This window comes from Parambassis ranga, chromosome 5, assembly GCF_900634625.1.
Source record: "Parambassis ranga chromosome 5, fParRan2.1, whole genome shotgun sequence".
NCBI lineage: Eukaryota > Metazoa > Chordata > Actinopteri > Ambassidae > Parambassis > Parambassis ranga.
Window position 1 is genome coordinate 28,879,841 of NC_041026.1, and position 18,034 is coordinate 28,897,874.

The window sequence follows — 18,034 nt, forward strand, 5'->3', positions numbered from 1 at the left end:
TGCTTTGAGAACGCGGATCTGTACCGTCAACAGTGGAAGCGCGTCCAGCACTTAGCCAACGCCTTCTGGGAGAGATGGAGGCGAGAGTATCTCTCAACTCTTCAAACTCGCAACAAGTGGCAGGATACACATCCCAATGTCAAGGAAGGGGACTTGGTGTTACTCAGAGACACTCAGGTGAAAAGGAATCTGTGGCCTATGGCTCTCGTCACTAAGACTTTCCCTGGCAGCGATGGGAAAGTTCGGAAGCTTGAGTTGAAGATCACCAAGGGTGGTGCTGTCAAGACCTTCCTCAGACCAGTGACTGAAGTAGTGGTACTTATGTCTGTTTAACTTGATACCATAGTTTGTATTACGGTTTATGTTTGATGGATTTGATAGTGGTATTGTTTTTAATACCAGGCGGGGAGTGTAACGATACACTGCAGAGCTTCCTGCTAATATATTGAAGGAAGGTATTTTATTTTGAAAGGGGCTTATTTCTATTGGTTATTATTGCTCACATGGTTTGAGGCAAGATACAGAGAGGCCATTTTTGGTACCATCTCCATGTGTTGCAGAGAATGCCTTTGTAATCCGTCGCATCCACTGATGGTGGGCCTTTGAAAGCTTTGTTTGTAAGTCTGTCTTTTTATATATATATCATTGTATATATGAAAGTTGGTATTTTTGTTAATGCACTTATTTGTTACGATTTGTAGATTGTTTTACAGAGCATAGCTATTTCCTTGTTAAAAGTGATTGCTGCTATCCATTAGGCATGTGTGTATATTAAGGACATTTTTTGTATTTGTTTTAGTTTCACAAGAGAGTGTCTCACATTGTGGAACCCACATGATGAAGATCAACAGTAAAGCAGGTTAACTTTACTTCAACGTCTGTCATCATTAATCTGCATAGCACAAGACACCTGTTTAGCTATCTGTGACATTGTGCTGTTGGCACATAGAAGACAGAATAATACAAGTAGCCTTGTAGTTGTGTCAACATATAGAATCAATACCTGACTGTCAAATCAAATGAATTCAGTACGATACTTTGTATTTTTTTGTCACATAAATAGAACTGAAGAATGTTCTTTCATTAACTACACAAAAGTAGGGCTGCATTTCAAAATAAGGGGAAAGGGGGGGTGTATGTTTGTCACTTATATAATACTTGTTCACTATGATACGCTCTATTTATTTTCCTGTACAGTATGTTCATTGTAATGCTAGAAACTACTCCACAGCTCTAATACTGTCACTTCCTAGATGCCATTTCCTGCATTCTGGTGGATTTTAACAGGTTGTTACACACCTATTTTACCTACAGTAATAAACCCTTAGTTTACGCGTCTTTGTGAGAAACCCCTTAGTTGTGTTTTAAGCTGAGAGCACACAAACACCAACAAAGAACTTTCTTCTCTCTTTTTGTGTGCTTGTTCGGCAGCTCTCGCAGCCTGTTCTCGACAAATGGCCCACGCAGAACTTTTCTCTTAGTGCTGTGCGAGAACAATTCTGTGATTGGTCGGAATTTAGTGGGCGTGATGAATGTGGTGAAGCGCACAAGCTTCTTCAGGTGCGCAGGAGGAAGTGCAACGACGATGGACAGTTTAGATGAGCAGCTGGCAAACAGCTCCTGGAAGGAGAAACACGGCACACAGAGGAGTCTGTCCAAAAGGTGGCGATAAAAATTAATCCCAGTATTGAGCACAGCATTACAGTGGCTGGATGCGCAAATTAAACACCGGGAGACGGAATGTATTATTCCACACAGTCATCCACACGTTCACAGAATTAAATTCACACAGACCAGAGGTCTGCTCTACAGTCAGCTACACTAATCTTCTATTTATTGTCAGCTAAAGGAGAGAGAGAGGTCTGACTCTGTCTGTGTGGAGGTTCACGTCTGTATTAAACAAAGATCTTTGACAGTAAAAGGTCTCACTCCTGCGATCATGCACGCTCCAACAATCAAACTCGCGATGAGTGGGACGTCGGCATTATAGAAGATCTTTGCAGCTCCAAAGCAGTCAAGCAGAGTAATCACCCATTGTGACTTTTTAAGCATCTCTGCTTAAAAACATGGCCTTGCCTCACATAGGTCACCTATTTTGGTTTCAAAATGGCGAATTTTGCCGAAAGGTGAGGGATTTTCATGTCTGTAGATAACATAACTTATGCCAGCTGAAGTTTTCAAACATAATTTCCATTCTGTATGTTTAAAAAAATAATCTGTAATCCTTCATTTGGGTCCTCTCTTCCCTCATCCTCCTCCATCCAATGATGGTTATGAGCCCTGGTCTAAATGTTAAATGCACTGATGTAACGTTCCAGTTCACAGAAAATAATTCAAATGTCCACTGGATCTACCTCTATTGCTGGAGAGCAGCATACATTCAAGTGCTTTGCAAATTGCAACTGCAACTTTCTTTGCATGGACAGGTACGGCAGAACAAAGTGATTAGGGAAAGAGAGAGGGGGGGATTGAATTATTTGATTGAATGAATATCAACGTGCCAAAAAACTTGCCCCTCTGTCTGTATTTTAGAGTCGCAAATTTTACCAAATGGAATGTCCGGACTTGATTGGCTGAGAGTTATCATGTGGGATGGATAAACTGCATGCAACTGGAGTGTGCCTTTCCTCATGCCACTACTGTAAAGTCAACGAAAGCTGCACCGGTTAAAATAGAAGTGCCCCATCAGGTATAATGTAATATAATAAGAACCTGCTGTTATGGCTGTAAGTTTGGCTTCTGGTCCCCTGTTAGTGACCTCTGACCTACATGGATGTTGGGCTTTTAAAGGGGATCGCCACATGATGCAGACCTCAGAACAGCTGCTGAGCTAAACAAAGTTTAGTCTCAAAGTAATGTATATAAAACTGGAGAAATTAAAGTGTAGTGGTGCAAATGGAGACTAAACCACAGCAGAGCAGGTGATGTTTGATGTATCAAATGTTTGCTTTATGACAAGGGTGTGATCAGCATCATTCATCCATGTCGCTATTCATTATGCTTCCTAAGAATTTTCTGAAAATGAAATGAAGGGTAACTTGTTATTTGTATTACTTTGGAATTACAAAATGATGCATGATCATGCATAGTTTTCTGTCTTTTAGCCTTTAAGCCACATTTAGGTGCTTGTTTTGTTATTGGACACAAAAACTCTGATACTTCTTTATGCCAACTACTTTAGCCACAATTAGCAGCTACATGTGTCTGCTTCACAACACAGTGCACCTACAAATGCTAAAGTGCTATGCTAGATAGCAAAGACAGATATTAGCAAAGCGGTTTTCAAACAAAGTCAATGTAACGTTTATATAATTGGCTTGTTATTGTATTTTACTGATCTAGATGGCAACTTGTATTTATGGAGAATCCCGACCCTGGATAATTAATAAATGGATGGTCTAAATGTAAGTGTCAGGTTCACTGACTGTAGTAAGGATGGATGAGATGAAAGCTCCCAGAAGGTGGGGCCAAAACACTAAGATCACCTCCTAGTGGCAGGCTTTAGTGTAGCTCTTTTTTTTCCTTTTTTTTCTTCTTTTTTTTTTATATGTTCATTTATTATTAGTAATTGTTGGCAGCCAATGGAGCAGACTCTTGTTGTATGTGTTTATAGGTAACGAACGTTGTTAAACCACTAAAACGCCCCAGAAACTTTTTGGTCTGGAACCACCTTTGATTTGTGAGATCGAAAACCCACACAAATCTATCTTGCCAGTTGAACCACTTGTGGTTTGGATGGGTGTGCTTTGGAAATTTAGAACATGTGTGACAAAGCTATATTTTTCTGTAAAAAGATGGCATAGTTTAGCTACCGACATGCTAACAAAGTTTCTTATTGGTTGATGTTACCTTGTGATACACTGACTGGTTCTGTTTCCAAAGGATGATCACTGATGAGCGTCTGATGCATCAGGTTAGCCTGGATGAACATGTAATTTATCTGCACTTAAATGTCATTAATAAAGTAAATGCAACTCTTCCCCTCTGTGAGCCGCGTGGCAGCAGGCGTGAAGGGGTCGGGGGATGTCGGTGGACCGAGGGAACATGCCTCTGCCCTTTGATAAAAATCAGCTCCTCTCCTTTGAACATTGACAACAACTGAAATGTTACACTTCCCACGACACAGGAATCACTCCACACAAAACCCTTCAGTTACCTAACAAGTTGTAACATGTAAAACCTAACATTTCCCCTCCAGAGGATTGGCATTGCAAATCCCTTCTGTTGTTTTCCCTTTTCTTCTTTTGTTTCTTTATTCTTTTCTTTTTCTTGCTGCTATTTTATTTGCCTACCCCCCCCCCCTCGCTGACAAGAGCAGCTTGTTGGGTTTATATGGTCCTTGTCGCTTTTCCAACTAGCGCCTGAGGCAGAATAGCAGAGTGCACAATAGACAGAGACACACAGAGAAGAGTGCCTGGAGCCAGTCTCAGCAGTTGAGAGCAGCAGGATAAAGTGTTAGACATCTAAAGAGGCTTTACTTGGTGATAAACAAATAAAGACATTCTCATTGTCAACTCTGAGACTGACAGCTGTAATGGCAGAAGGTTCCCCACGGGAGCACATCAAAGACAAAAACACACACACCACAAACTGGCTGGAGCGCAACAATCCGTCAAACCCAGAAAAAAACACACACTCACACCCTGATCCTTGCAAATTTTCATCACACGTTATCCCTGAACATGAGGCGCTTGGCAAGAAATCTTCTTACCCGGTAGCTCTCACAGTAAGTTTCCAACCTGCTGTGCAGTCGTGTTAAGACAAGTGTGAACTAATGCATAAACAAATGTTTGGGGAAATGTTTCACAGTTAGTAGTATTTGCTTAGGGATGATAAAACAGTACAGCGATCTGCACCAGCTATCGAGCCACTCTGCCCAGAGGGCCTGGCTCAGGCTTATCAGAAAATAAAACATCACTGACCCGTTTACATTGGTTTCCCCTGACATGCATCTTTCAATTCAAGGTTCATTGAAAAAAAACTAAGAGTGTAAAACATGAAACTCTAAAGCTCACTCATCTTCTCTACACTGACCTGGTATTGTCCAGCAGATGTGAAGATATCCAACAGCCCTCCCCGACTTGAACAGAGCAGCTGATATAAGTCATGGTGTCTCTGCCTCACCTTTGCATGCAACACCTGTCTTTTTTTTAACTCATCTGTTTATCCCTTCCCCTTTTACCTCTGAATCCCCCCCACGCTTAACCCCCATCTCTCCTCTCCAGAGTGGAAGTACAAAGAGCCTCTTCAAATCCCACCGTATAGGCCACCTTTTCACATTTGCATAATTATCTCACTATCACAGGTAGCCCTCAGTGCAGATACCTATCAGACATCCAACCAACCAACAGGTGTGTTTGCGGTGCGATATGAGCGCTCATCAGGCTTTACTTTCTAAGAAAGCAGGCTTTATCCTCTGTTATGATTTCCTGGATGTGTGGCTGAAACTGGTGAGAGTGAGGTCAGAATAATGTGGATAATGGGGAATAAGCAACACAGAAGTCATTCAGGTCATTGTTTTTATTCTATTTTAGGTCTAGTTTAGGAGTTAACCAATCTAAACTGAGCTTATGTAAGCAGTGATACACAAGAAGTAAGATAGAGGATCTAGACAGAGCGACAACCAGACTAGTATCAACAAAAGACATCCGAACGGCTTGCAGTAAAGTAGGTACCCCCGAAGATTGACTGAAAACTTCAAAATCCAAGGTGTTATTAGCAATTCTGCACACATTTTTGAAAAAAGGCAAGCAGCAAGTCATCACATTAAGCGTGTCCCTCTGAGAGGGGTTCTAGACCCATTTCACTGAACGAATTTTCACAAAGCGAACAAGCATGACTGGTCAGGCTACTTTGTGAGGCTGAAATATTCCAAATATAACAGTTGCTAGCTACCTTGCTAACATGGTAAACTTATGTTATAAGCATGAGTGGTAAAGCAGCTGTCAAGAAGAGTGAAATCCTTGACATGGTAATGATTGGGTTTACCAACCTTCAAGTGTGCAATTTTACAACCTGAAGCAAGTACATCCAGTATACAGGTATGCTGATACTCATACATGTGAAGGGCCAATATCTAGCAGGGATATGGTTGGATTGATTTGTCAGTAGGGTTTTATTCAGATTTGTGCTGACTGACAGCTCACTCTCATTGTAAACACTATGATTAAAGGCCCACTTGCACCAAATACACCAGAACTTTGGCGGTGCCTGTCCAAGTTAGTAGTCCTACATATGGTGGATGGAAAGAGGGGTTAAGAAAAGGGATGAAAGGACAGAAGAGTGATGAGGTGAATAGACAGATGTGCGGTAAACTGTGCTGCATCCATAGCCAATACTAATGCAGTTCTGTTAAACAGCTGGTAGGAGCAAAGGGCCATGGAGAATGAGCCTCTTCCATTAACCTCAGCATAGTGAGAATAACACCTGTAACAACATTAACTGTACTGTCACCTTGTGAAAAACCTTTCAATAAAATTACACCAAACCTGACAACAATTAAAATCATAATTACAGCATCGCAAAAAAGATCTCATCTCTGCTGACAATAAGCCTCCCCTCTGTAAGTGACCTCTAAAACACACACAAGTTTTCACCAAAATTATAAACTTGTACTGGGTTGAACACACCTTTACAGGCTGTGTTTGTTTGCTTTTCCGAGTTTTACTTTTATTTACCCCTACCTGACTGAAAAGTTCAAAAGCAGCTTTTCAATGAAATTTCAAGGTCTTCCTACTGAACACACTTAGCTGACTGATAAGATGGCAAAGAATTGTGAGTGTATGTTCTGAATTATTGTTTTACTTTTGTGTGTGTGTTGGAGAGGTTGTAAGACATCCAAACACACACACACAGCAGCAGCAGGAACACACACACACACAGCTCTTGAACAAAGCTTCCTTGCGTTTCTGACTGGTCCTCATTAGAGAATGAGCTCTCAGGACTGAAGACACAAAAGGCTGGCTCTCTTCTTTCTTCCCCTCTCTTCCTCTGTTCTCCTGGCCTTTTGATGTCAAGGGTACTGAACCACAGTGGCAGAGTCCAAAGAAAAAGCTCATCAAGAATACACATACAGGTTTCTCAGTTTGTTGTGTATGTGTGTGTGTTCTTTTTTTAATATCTTCCCCTGATTGTGTGTCTATAATAGCATGCTGTTGTTTTGTGACTGCTGGTCAGTTCATCAGCAGTGTTGGAAACTCCAGGACTCAGATTGAGTGATAGAGACATTACAAAGACTACATTTTACTCCTCTTTCTCTCGTAGTTCAGGGGACTGCCCCTCAGAGGCCCGCCCACGACACACACACACATACTCCAACACATCTCTACTCATCTAATATTCACCTCATACCCACTGATGCAATAAACTTAGAGGTCAAACTCGAGGAAATGAAGCAACAATGAATGAAAGAATTTCCCAAAATTCCACTAATGCTGTGGAACACTTTTTTTTCCTCATCCTGTAAAATCGTGCTATTTGTAATTGAATATAAGGAAATAAGTCATGTGTCAGGGGTAATTTTGAAAACAAGAACACATCAGCACATTGCAAAGTGTTAAAGCACAAGTAGCAGCTGACAAAAATGTGTCAAACAGAGAAAGACGAATCTGTATCACCAGCAGCAGAGATGTGATACAGCACTTGTGTTTGGCCAAGATTTGATATGTGATTACTAATATTCTTTGGTGGCATTATAACAAATGTTCTGCTCAAATAATCAGTCCAAAAAACCATGAATCTCATTTCATTCACAAATGTGAATCAAGTTTTTATGCACAGTGTCTCATACTGGCCTGGCCAGCTATAGCTATGTGGCAAATCTAATCTGTCAGGGCCCTCTGCAAGAACTCACCCTCCAACCTGCATTGTTATATTATAAATAATAAATAATATAAAAACACTATAGCAACCATCACTCTCCTCTGGGTCGTGTCTCCTGTACAGTGCAGATTATGTACTGGAAACAGGTTTTGATCTTTGGTTTCATTCTATAATAGTGGACTTATTTTTTTATGAAGGTTTGAACTTTGAGAGTGTTTAAACAAGAGAGGAAAGTGTGAGAATGTTATCGCCTGTCTGAGAAAGGTGTATGAAGTGTGTAGTGAGGGGTTTTACAGCCCTTAAAACATCTATAATAACTAGGGGTGGAACGGTTCACTAAATCCACGGTTCAGTTCGTATCAAGGTTCTGATGTCACGGTTTTTGTTTGGTTCGGTTCACAGTTGAGGATTTTTCTACTTTTAACACTCTGGAAATACCATAGATGAGCACAAAATATATGTCCTAAATATCCAACATTTACCATATTTAAGAATCAGTTCAGTGTTTCCCCCATCAATTGTATCAGGTCAAGTCAATTTCATTTCTTTTTCATTTCTATATAGCACCAGATCATAACAGAAACCATTTAAGATAACCTTTCCTATACGACGCCAATACAATACACCTTGTTCTTTTATTAAACAAACTAAACAGCTCATGTTATTTATCTTATTTGCACGGCAGCATGTCATTTCTGTCTCTGTGTGGCTGTGCGTTTACAATTCACCGCTGCTGTCTGCGCACAGAGGCACGATGCGTGTACACACACAGACACATGCGCAGACAAACACACACACAGAGACACGTGTGCGCACATACTCCCACCTTCGGACAGAGAACGACATGCTAGTTGGATAGCCTGAACTCTATGGCTACGGTAGGCTAAGCTAACGGTGCTGATGTCCGTGGTTTTCTTTTTATTTTTGCCATTGAAATATGCTATTTACATCCCGCTCTGTAAGCATTGACGGGACCAGCGGCAGCTTTGCGCACGATTGGACGCAGAGTGGTGTCTCTCTGCTCTGCCTGCAGCTGAACCTGCTGCGTGAAGCTACAGAGACTGACCGGCTGTAAGTGTTTTGAGGCGGGGGAGGAGCTCACGGTCGCTGCTTGTCGAGGACAGTAGCCTCACTCCAAATGAGAGAGTCACTAGTTGCTTTAGATTTAAAAAAGTTTGGAAAGCCCCCAAATGTAGTGAGAGAGAAAAAAAGAGAAAAACTTGTGCGGAAACACCAGCTCTCGTCTCCGTGTGGGCAGGGCCTTATAGAAAGCAGGTAATGTGAAAGAGTTGGTGTGTTGGTGGAATGTTCCAAAATCCACTGTACTACTTAGGTTAAATGTCTTATTTTACTTTAATTGTTGGCTGTACATTGTGCAGCTTTTGAAAGGTACTAACAATATAAACTACAAACCTGCAAGGTTTGTTTGACAGTTGATCACATGGATGATCTGCACCCAAACTGCTTTTCAATATTATCTCTGCTAATAATTTAAACGGGCCTCTGAATGTACACGCTGCATATGACTCATTCCAGACCACAAAGATAGGCGTGTTTTCTTAAATAAAACCCTAAGGCTTTCGTCATGTGATCACAGTCGGTGTTTTTTTTGAATACATACAATCTGCTACAGGTCCTTCATTAAAGTGGGAATGAATGTTTTCAGCTTTACTTTACAGTCAAACCTGTTTAAATATGAAATGTTAATCAGTCACTTTCCTCTGTGTTCTATTGAGTGACAGTGTGGAGGGTTGTGGTTTCTCTTATTCATCTCTGTGCAGTGTGGTTGAGCGTCTGCAAATATGATAAGTAAGATGCTTCTTGTTTCTCTTTTAACCAAGCAGACACAACACCACAAACCCTAGTAATTACATGGTCAAATGCTCCAAAACTCTGGGACTTAGCTCACTGTTTAAACAGTGTATCCACAGCTTATTATTGGCACGGCATGTATTTACAAAGTAAAATATAGCAACACTGTCAAACTGCTGTGTGAATACTAACTCTTCTTTTGTCAGAATTCTCTGTGAGTTTTTTTACAAGCACAGAAAAAAAACAAGGACTTTTAAAGTGATGTCAAGAAAGAGCACAGGAGTTCAGTCGACAGATATGTGTGTTGAGGTAAGTGCGCAGTTTGAAGTTCACAATGCTGTTCTAATGCTGTGCTTTCAAGCTCAGGCTGTTTGTGAATTAAGTCTTTTAGTGTCAGCAAGACAGATCCATCAGTTATTGTACAAGGACCCATTTTAAAGGCAGGGGGGCTGTTGTGCAAAAACAACAGGATAACTTACTGCAAAATGTAGTTTATGCCTGCCAAAAAACACACCCTTTACAAAACTGCAATGACTTATACTTTTACCACAGTACAGCAAACAACAAAACTACACAAATATTGCACTGGCGCATACACTTTTAACACTAAAACCCACTAATAAAAGCTGGCTAACTGCTGACAAATGACCGTGGTTACTGCACTAAAGCACACTGATGACTAGAGCAACACGGAAGCGCCCTGAAGTGACCGGCGACATGTTTCCTCCTTTGAAAGAAAGAACATATATTCTTATTGGTCTTTCGTCAATAACACATCAGACATACAAGACATGGTTATGTTTATGCTAACTGAACATATGGATGTATTGCACAACATTATGCTAACGAAACATATATGATCGTACTGGTGTGGAAGAGGAGGTAGCCCAAGGTTCAAGTCAGTCCAACAAAGCTGTTCCCCATTCAGATCTTATCTTATTATTGTGGTTCAAACAATTCACAATTATTGTGTTGTCTTTTAAATTAGCACTATTATAAGTAATTGTTATTTCTATTACTGTGTTAATCAAACAGTGTAAGCTGAACCTGAATTTCTGGCTTTGCCACTACACAACAATAACATGGGGGGGGGGGGGGTGGTTGCTGCTGTCACGTAAAGTAAGACATTTCAGAGCTAGGAACCTGAACAGGTCGGAGACAACAACTATCAAACCTCCCACAGTGGTGAGCTAACTCTTTTATATGCGCCTCTGCAGGCTAGCATGTATTTAACAGTGCTTTTTAATGGTGGTCAGTCAATGGATTAGTTATGATATTTAACATTTTTATTAAGTGAACCTTTCTTCTTGATACATTTTCTTTCACAGTGAGACATTCACACAGTCAGAAATGTACAGTTTGTACCTGCTGACCTTTAAGAGACTGTATGTCTCGGCTACATTATGATCAACATTGTGTGAAACTAACATAACAAGTGTTTGGTGTTTAAATCCTGTTTAACACACTTCATGGGCCTCTCTCTCTCTCTCTCTCTCTCTCTCCTCTCAAAAGCTTTCTAAATAAGATGTATAAATAGGCTGATGACACAACTGCGCCCTCAAAGACACAGAGAAGAGAGAAAAGAGGGGAGAACAGGACTCTGGCTTTAGTCACAGCGCTTTTATTCTTCTGCTTTTCAGAAGCACAGGTTAAAAAGCAGCCATTTTTTTCCTTTTCATGCCTCCCTCTCATCCCTCTCTCTCTCTCTCTCTACCCCTTGCGTTTCTCCGAAACAGGTCGTCTATTGTGGCGACCAGCGAAAGGCTACTGTGGCATTTATCAGAGAGGAGGAGGAGGAGGGGGAGAAGACAAAACACACTTCCAATAAAGAGATAGAACAAGAGAAAGGGAAGAAAGGATGTGTATGAAGGCCACTTTTTTTCTTTTCCTTTACAAAGCCCCCCCCCACCCCCACTCCCTTTTCCACCCCCTGCTCCTTCAGGCTAGCTCAGACAAAAGGGGCCCGACTCTCACAATGTGCTCTCTCCTTTAGTCCGGCACACTTTATATCCTCACTCCATTTACTGCTGCTTCTTGAGAGCACCCACATGTGCATAACGTATGTGTGTGTGTGTGTCGTCAGCAGTTTGTAATGGTCATGGTGGAGGCAGTGGTGGGGGGTCTATATTTGCTGAGGGTCTTATAGACCAAGGGGCCAGGGCTCTGTTACTATGGCAACACCTTTGAGCAGTAGGAGCACAACAGGTGATTCTACGGAGGGCCTGTTCGTCTTAGCATTGAGACACCACAGGAGGTCTTTTCAGCATGTGTGTATACGCACGCATGTGTGTGTGTTTGTGTGTGTGGATGAGTGTGTGTGTGTGTATCACAAGTATCACCGCTTTATGCTACAAACAACTTAGTGCCATAGGTCTTAACCAGCTCCAATAAGCAGGAGACCATGTCTGAAGTTGGTAGCTGTCGGCCGTAATGACTGGCCTGGCCCACGGACCTGATACCTCTGTGTAGAAAGTCTGAAAATAGGAAAACACAAGAGGAGCAAATGCAGAAAAATCAAGGCATGCTCCACCGACTCTTATGTCAAGGCTTATAGAGAGTCTATTCAAACAGGAAAGCCTAGTCATGAGGCAGACATGAAAAAGGGCAAGTAATAATGTAATGATACAATGAACATACACAATGAAAAGCACTTAGTTTTTTTTAATTACGTTAAAACGTCAAAATGAACTTTCTCTGTATGTATATTACCTTATAAGCATCACGTGTGTCCACATGATGTTAATGTCAACATCACAGGGTGAATGGGAAGTCCACTCAGCCACCAACTTTTACCATTCATGCCAGTGGCATGAGTGGAAAGCGGACTTTAGGGAACAATAATAAGAACATATACGCATCTGTGATATCTGCAGTTATCTCATGGACACAGAAATTCTGCTTTGAGTCACTGACACAAATATGAACCAGTCGGACCATCATCCACATACAATCAGTTCTGTATGTATGCACAAACTAGAACTAGTATAGTGTGCAGGGACGGAACACAACCTCCAGGTACACTTTAGGGAACAACAGTAAGAACATACACACATCCATGCTGTTATTGTCTATCATAGACTTTAACAAAATGCTCACAACAGGCCACTGGGATCTTTGGAAGCTAGCATGTCCATATACAACTATTACCACAAGCATACTTTGCTTTCATAGAAAGTTTCTTCTCACACAAGCCTGAAAAGCTGGATTTATCTTCAAGGAAAATGGGCTATAATACCGTAGCAGTATGAGACTCAATAAAGCCACCATGTATTTTGCATCTGTGCAAACTTGCCCACTATCTTGTAGATGTCTATTCAGTGTGCACAAATGTAACACAGACTCCATATATGCATGCATGATCACAGCGCAAAAAAAGGATCTTTGGAATCTAGCAAGTAGCAGTTAGCATGTCCAGAGAGAGAGAGAGAGTCATTGTATCCAATGCCCGGTTTACACTGTGCGATTTTGGGCTGTCGCAGATGAAAAACGAGCATCGTAGGAGAATCGTGGAGATATCTTTGGTCGTGGCTCTAAATTGGTGGTCTTACGTTGCACTGTGAGAAAGGTTCCACAACAGCCGTTGTCAGCGTCTTGCAACCAAAGCTGAGATAAAATTCTAGCCGTGTCAGAAATTTAGGATGACTGTCTCACAGTGTCACAGCTGCTACAACCTGTCACTCCACATCTACGTCTTCCTCCTCCTCGCATGTTGACGTACGATGTAACCTGTGATCGCCTGTGATTCAGTAAATGGTCATCGTACAATGTGCATGCATCAAACTTGGCGATCATACCAAAGTTTATTTGATTCACGTCGCATAGTGTGTCATGCAATAGCCTTATAAGTTCGCTAAAAATCGCACAGTGTAGAAAGGCCATAAAACACAGAGATTGGTACAAACATAGATGATTGCAGCCTGGCTTGTGTGAGTTTGTAGGATCATGAATCCAGCAGCCTCACAAGATACACTTATAGTTGTATTTCCTCATCGTACGACACTACAGCAGCATTAGTGTCCATGTAGCTAATTATATATATTTTTTGTTAAATATACATTTTGGCATCTTTCATTGAAAGTTGTAGCATAGAGGGGTAAGTTCACCATTCTTCACAGCCTGCAAGGGTCTTTGTTTTGGAGGTGACAGGCTGATAAAGTGCTTAAATGCCACATACGGAGATTTATCTGGGTGGTTTCTCCTTCAATTGTGTAACACTTGGGCCAAAGATAAAAATTCGTGACACATGAAACAGAATTCAAACATGCAAAGAAATTATCTGACCACAGAGGAACAACAGGCAACAGAAGCATTTTAAGAATTAGGAGCTGCAGGAAAACATGCACTTTATAAGTCGATCCCCTGTTATTTAAATAGAGAAAAGCATGCCACTTGCTGCACAGGACGTGAAACAGAGTGTATGATTTTCAAAAAGTTAAACATGTCCGTCTGTGGCAATTGTAAGATAAAATGCAAAAAAAACCCCTGCTGATACATCCTCTGAGCTCTTTTGCAAACATGATTTTTAACTGCATGTCACTCACATCACTGCAGAAGACGCTGCCAGAGACCGTTTTTTAAATGAAAAGTCATACAGTGATATTATAGCTAAGCATTCTTACGCACCACAAAGTCAAACAAGCGAGCAGCTTATACAAAACGGAGACATAATGGCCTACTGTCGCTTTAGATTTCATTGGTTTTGAAAGGAAATGCAAATCATACAGCAGTCAGTCACTGTGGAGCAAAACAAACGGTCTTTGGTCATTTGCAAATGACAGTACACACATGCAAACACACAAAACAAACAGCTATATGTGCTTTAAAAAAAAAAATGAAGCTTTCGCATGACAACGGAGCATCGTTGTTGTGAGATGGGGGGGGGTAGAAAGTCATGTAAATGAACCAGGAAACTGCTGTTTTTTTATTTGTGCATGCAGAGCTCGTGTATCAATAGAGTGTTTGTGAATTCTCTCGATCATCGCAGAAATAAACAAATTGGCTGGAAACAGTAGACAGAATAACATCTGTTGGCATGAGCTTCTCTGATGGTGATGCAAAACTGATGGTTAACACGGAGAATGTAGTAAAAGTTGTTGAACGGCTTTTTTTTTTTAGTCATTGAGGATTCTGTGTGCATTTGTCACATTAAAATCACTTGTTTTACAATTTTTAATGCATATAAACCTGCTCATTCACGTTCCCCACGCTCGCTGAACAATGCGAGGCCGTTATGTGACGAGCATTATGGGAACAGTGAGCACAAAAGAACCTTGTAGTTATGGTGCTTAAATCTCACCACATACTTCCCAACAAAAAGCTTCCCTACATTTACAAAAACACACCTTAAAGTCCTGTAGGAGCTTGTAACATTGACACCGCGTGTAAATGACATTCAGTGCAGGCGTGCACTCACACAGTAAAAAAAAAAAATCAGAAAGGGATTAGAAAAGCGTTTTAAAAAAGTAGCATGAGTAACGCAGGGCAGCGTTCAAGAACGCTTCTGTTCTTTCTTTTGCTGACTTGTTATGAGCTTATGACAGAGTACACAGGCATTCAAAGCACAGCTGTTGCACAGTTTAAATGAATGACATGCATCGCACACAATGTATTTAAGTTAAGCTGGGAAACACACACACACACACAGTGCCTCATGAAAAGCTACAAGATGCTTAACCTTTAGAGCAAGCAACATTTTTGTTCATTCTTACCTTGAAGATGTGCGTACAGGTATGTGTGTCTGTGTGTGTGTGTGCAGCTGCTGTTGTCTCTGTGTGTCTCTGAAAGTGGACCATCACCAGTTTTTAAACTTGCACTTTATCACCCGCCCAGCATGAGACACCATGTGTGTGTGTGTGTGTGTGTGTGTGTTTCCTCTTAAGTCTGTACAATTCTTTTTTTTACTTCCTCTACCAAAGCAACAGGTGGAAAGTGTTTTTTTTCAAAGTTCCACAAAGATAAAGCAATCAAGGAACCTTTCCACCTTTCATTGACAAAGACGTGAATTCTCACAGCTCCTCCTGAGACGTTTAACATCTCACTTATAATTAATTGCTTGTTCTCACCCTGTTTGCCTCAAAAGGACTGAAAGGTGTGCCTTGACACTTAAAGGGTTCACCAAAAAACTTAGCATTTCTGTCAAAAGCTTTATTTTCAGCAGCACTTACACGCTAAATGTACTAGAATCGTCCCTTTGTGGTAGTGATGTACAGAATCATTAAAGAGTACACGTTCACGGGTCATGATGGCTGGCCAGAGATAAATGCATAAAAGGACGCTGTGAGGTGCAGAGCCTGACTGCAATATCACGTTTTTATCAGGGACGCAGTGAAGAATGGAGCGGAATAATCTCCACTTTTTACAGCGAGGAACACAAGAGAAGCACTTATCCAGAGAGGCCTCAGCAGAAACATGACTTCAGAAACTTTATATGGGGAGATTATAAAACTGAACACAATCTTTGAGGATAATAAACCGGTAACCGCACATTTCTTCATCGTAGAAAAACATGACGTATTTTAACGATATTCATTTTTAGATCGTGCCTGCTATGCTGCCATTTTTTTTTACAGAGTAGCACAGAATCAACAAAACCAGTGGTCTGATCACAGACAGTGAGGATCACATGAAGCCCATCTTTGGATCGGGGTGTCTGGCAACACTACCATTAGCTTAGCTTTCTATCTGCTGGAGGGAGTGTGCTCACCTGTATGTGCGCATACGTGTCTGTGTGTGTGTCATAGTGTTATGCAAATAAGTAAAAAAACATAAGGATATTTAGTTTGTTTAATAAAAGAACAATGTATAGGCCTGTTCTATAGGAAACGTTACCTTATATGACTTTTGTTGGGGGGGGGGGATGATTGTCAGGGAAAACTGTGAAATTCATGCCACATATATACTGATTCCCACCTCAATATCACATATCACATCATGCAGCTGAGAAGGGAAAACTGCAGTTCCCTCCCTGACCTCTGGAGGGTGGCTCTAAAAGTGACTCAGTCCCTCATACCTCCATTGTTAAAATGTCCAACTTCACAGTAGAAATAAACATGACATTAACACGTTTTGGATAAGTATATACATCCACATATATATCCACCATATCTACCTCAGTGGCATCAGCTCCAAAGAAAACACAGCATGTGATTGGGTAAACCGTGTCAGTCACCATCAATCACAAATTTCAACCAATCAGCAATTCAACACAAGCTGACAAAAGTTCCTTTTAAGCTAACAAGTAGCAGTTAGCATGCTGGTTCTAGTGGTCACTGATTGGTACTAACTAGCCGTGGTTCGGCCACAAGCACATAGACTAAAGCCTGACGTGGTGGCTTTGTGTGAGAGCACTGAGTAGAAAAGTTGCGACATCTGTTATTAAATTCACCATTAAAATGAGAATTTTGTGGAAAAATTACTCTCTATATGATAAACATATGTGTGATATTTATTGGATTTATTTGGACCGGAAAAGATAAACGACAGAAAGATGCTGACCATCAAGTCTTTCAGACTTTGCATGTGAGGCTACCACAACCATTGGAGATGTGACGTGTGGATAAAACATCGCCCGTCAGTCAGCGTGGTTATCACTTTGTTATCCAGAGTGTTTTAACATTCACACGTCTCGTCATTCTTCTGAAGGAGACAATGCAGCCAGAAGGTTCTCTTTAAAGAGATCACAAGGTTTCCCCGAAACCAGCATTGTTCTGTGTGATTGGCTTGGCCTCACACAGCGTTAAAGCACAGACTGAGGAATACACACACAGAGACACACAAATAGACACACCATTATTCTCTATTGTGGTGTTTCTCTGTGGACTCCTGCTTCAATAGGATTCAGAGAACAATGCTCAGAGGATATAGGAGGTCAGGAGGAGAGAGGGGAAAAAACCTTTGTCTGCTCTGCTGCCCTTATGGAGACGTCGATGTATAGGAAATGGTACACACACACACACACACACACACACATGACAACTCTATTTGGAACCACAATGCAAAAATTTAGAAGTGTGAATGTGAGAGAAATAAGGAAACACAAGTGTAGATATTTAAAAACACAATGTGCGGTCCATTATTTTCTATATCAGAATGCTGGGAGATGTGTGTTATAGTGAATTATACATAACTGCACAGGATTTGTATCAGCTCCAATCTCTGTTAATCTGTCAATCGCAGCATTTTATGGTGTGGTTCTAGCGCACTTCTCAAGGCCGAAACTTTTTCTGAGCAGGTTGGTTATAAACTATACACTTCATTCTGTATCTAGTTTTGAGGTGTTGCCAATAGTTTAATTGGACCCATGCCGACCAATCACAAGCAAGGATATCCATGAGAAGGAGACAGAATGAGCGCGCAGGTCACCTTTCCCCCTGCATGAACCCATTCACCTGAGAAGACAAAG

General features: G+C 41.1%; 1 protein-coding gene across 3 annotated transcripts in view; it reads right to left on the reverse strand.

Annotated features, from left to right (window-relative positions):
* sox13 (SRY-box transcription factor 13) overlaps window positions 1-15,390 on the reverse strand; it is a 39,107-nt gene extending 23,717 nt beyond the window's left edge. For all 3 annotated transcript variants that reach the window (XM_028406964.1, XM_028406963.1, XM_028406961.1), the window contains exon 1: window positions 15,342-15,390. The gene's annotated coding sequence lies outside the window, so the exon portion shown is untranslated. The remainder of the gene's footprint in view (window positions 1-15,341) is intronic.
* Between the last annotated feature and the right edge of the window lie 2,644 nt (window positions 15,391-18,034).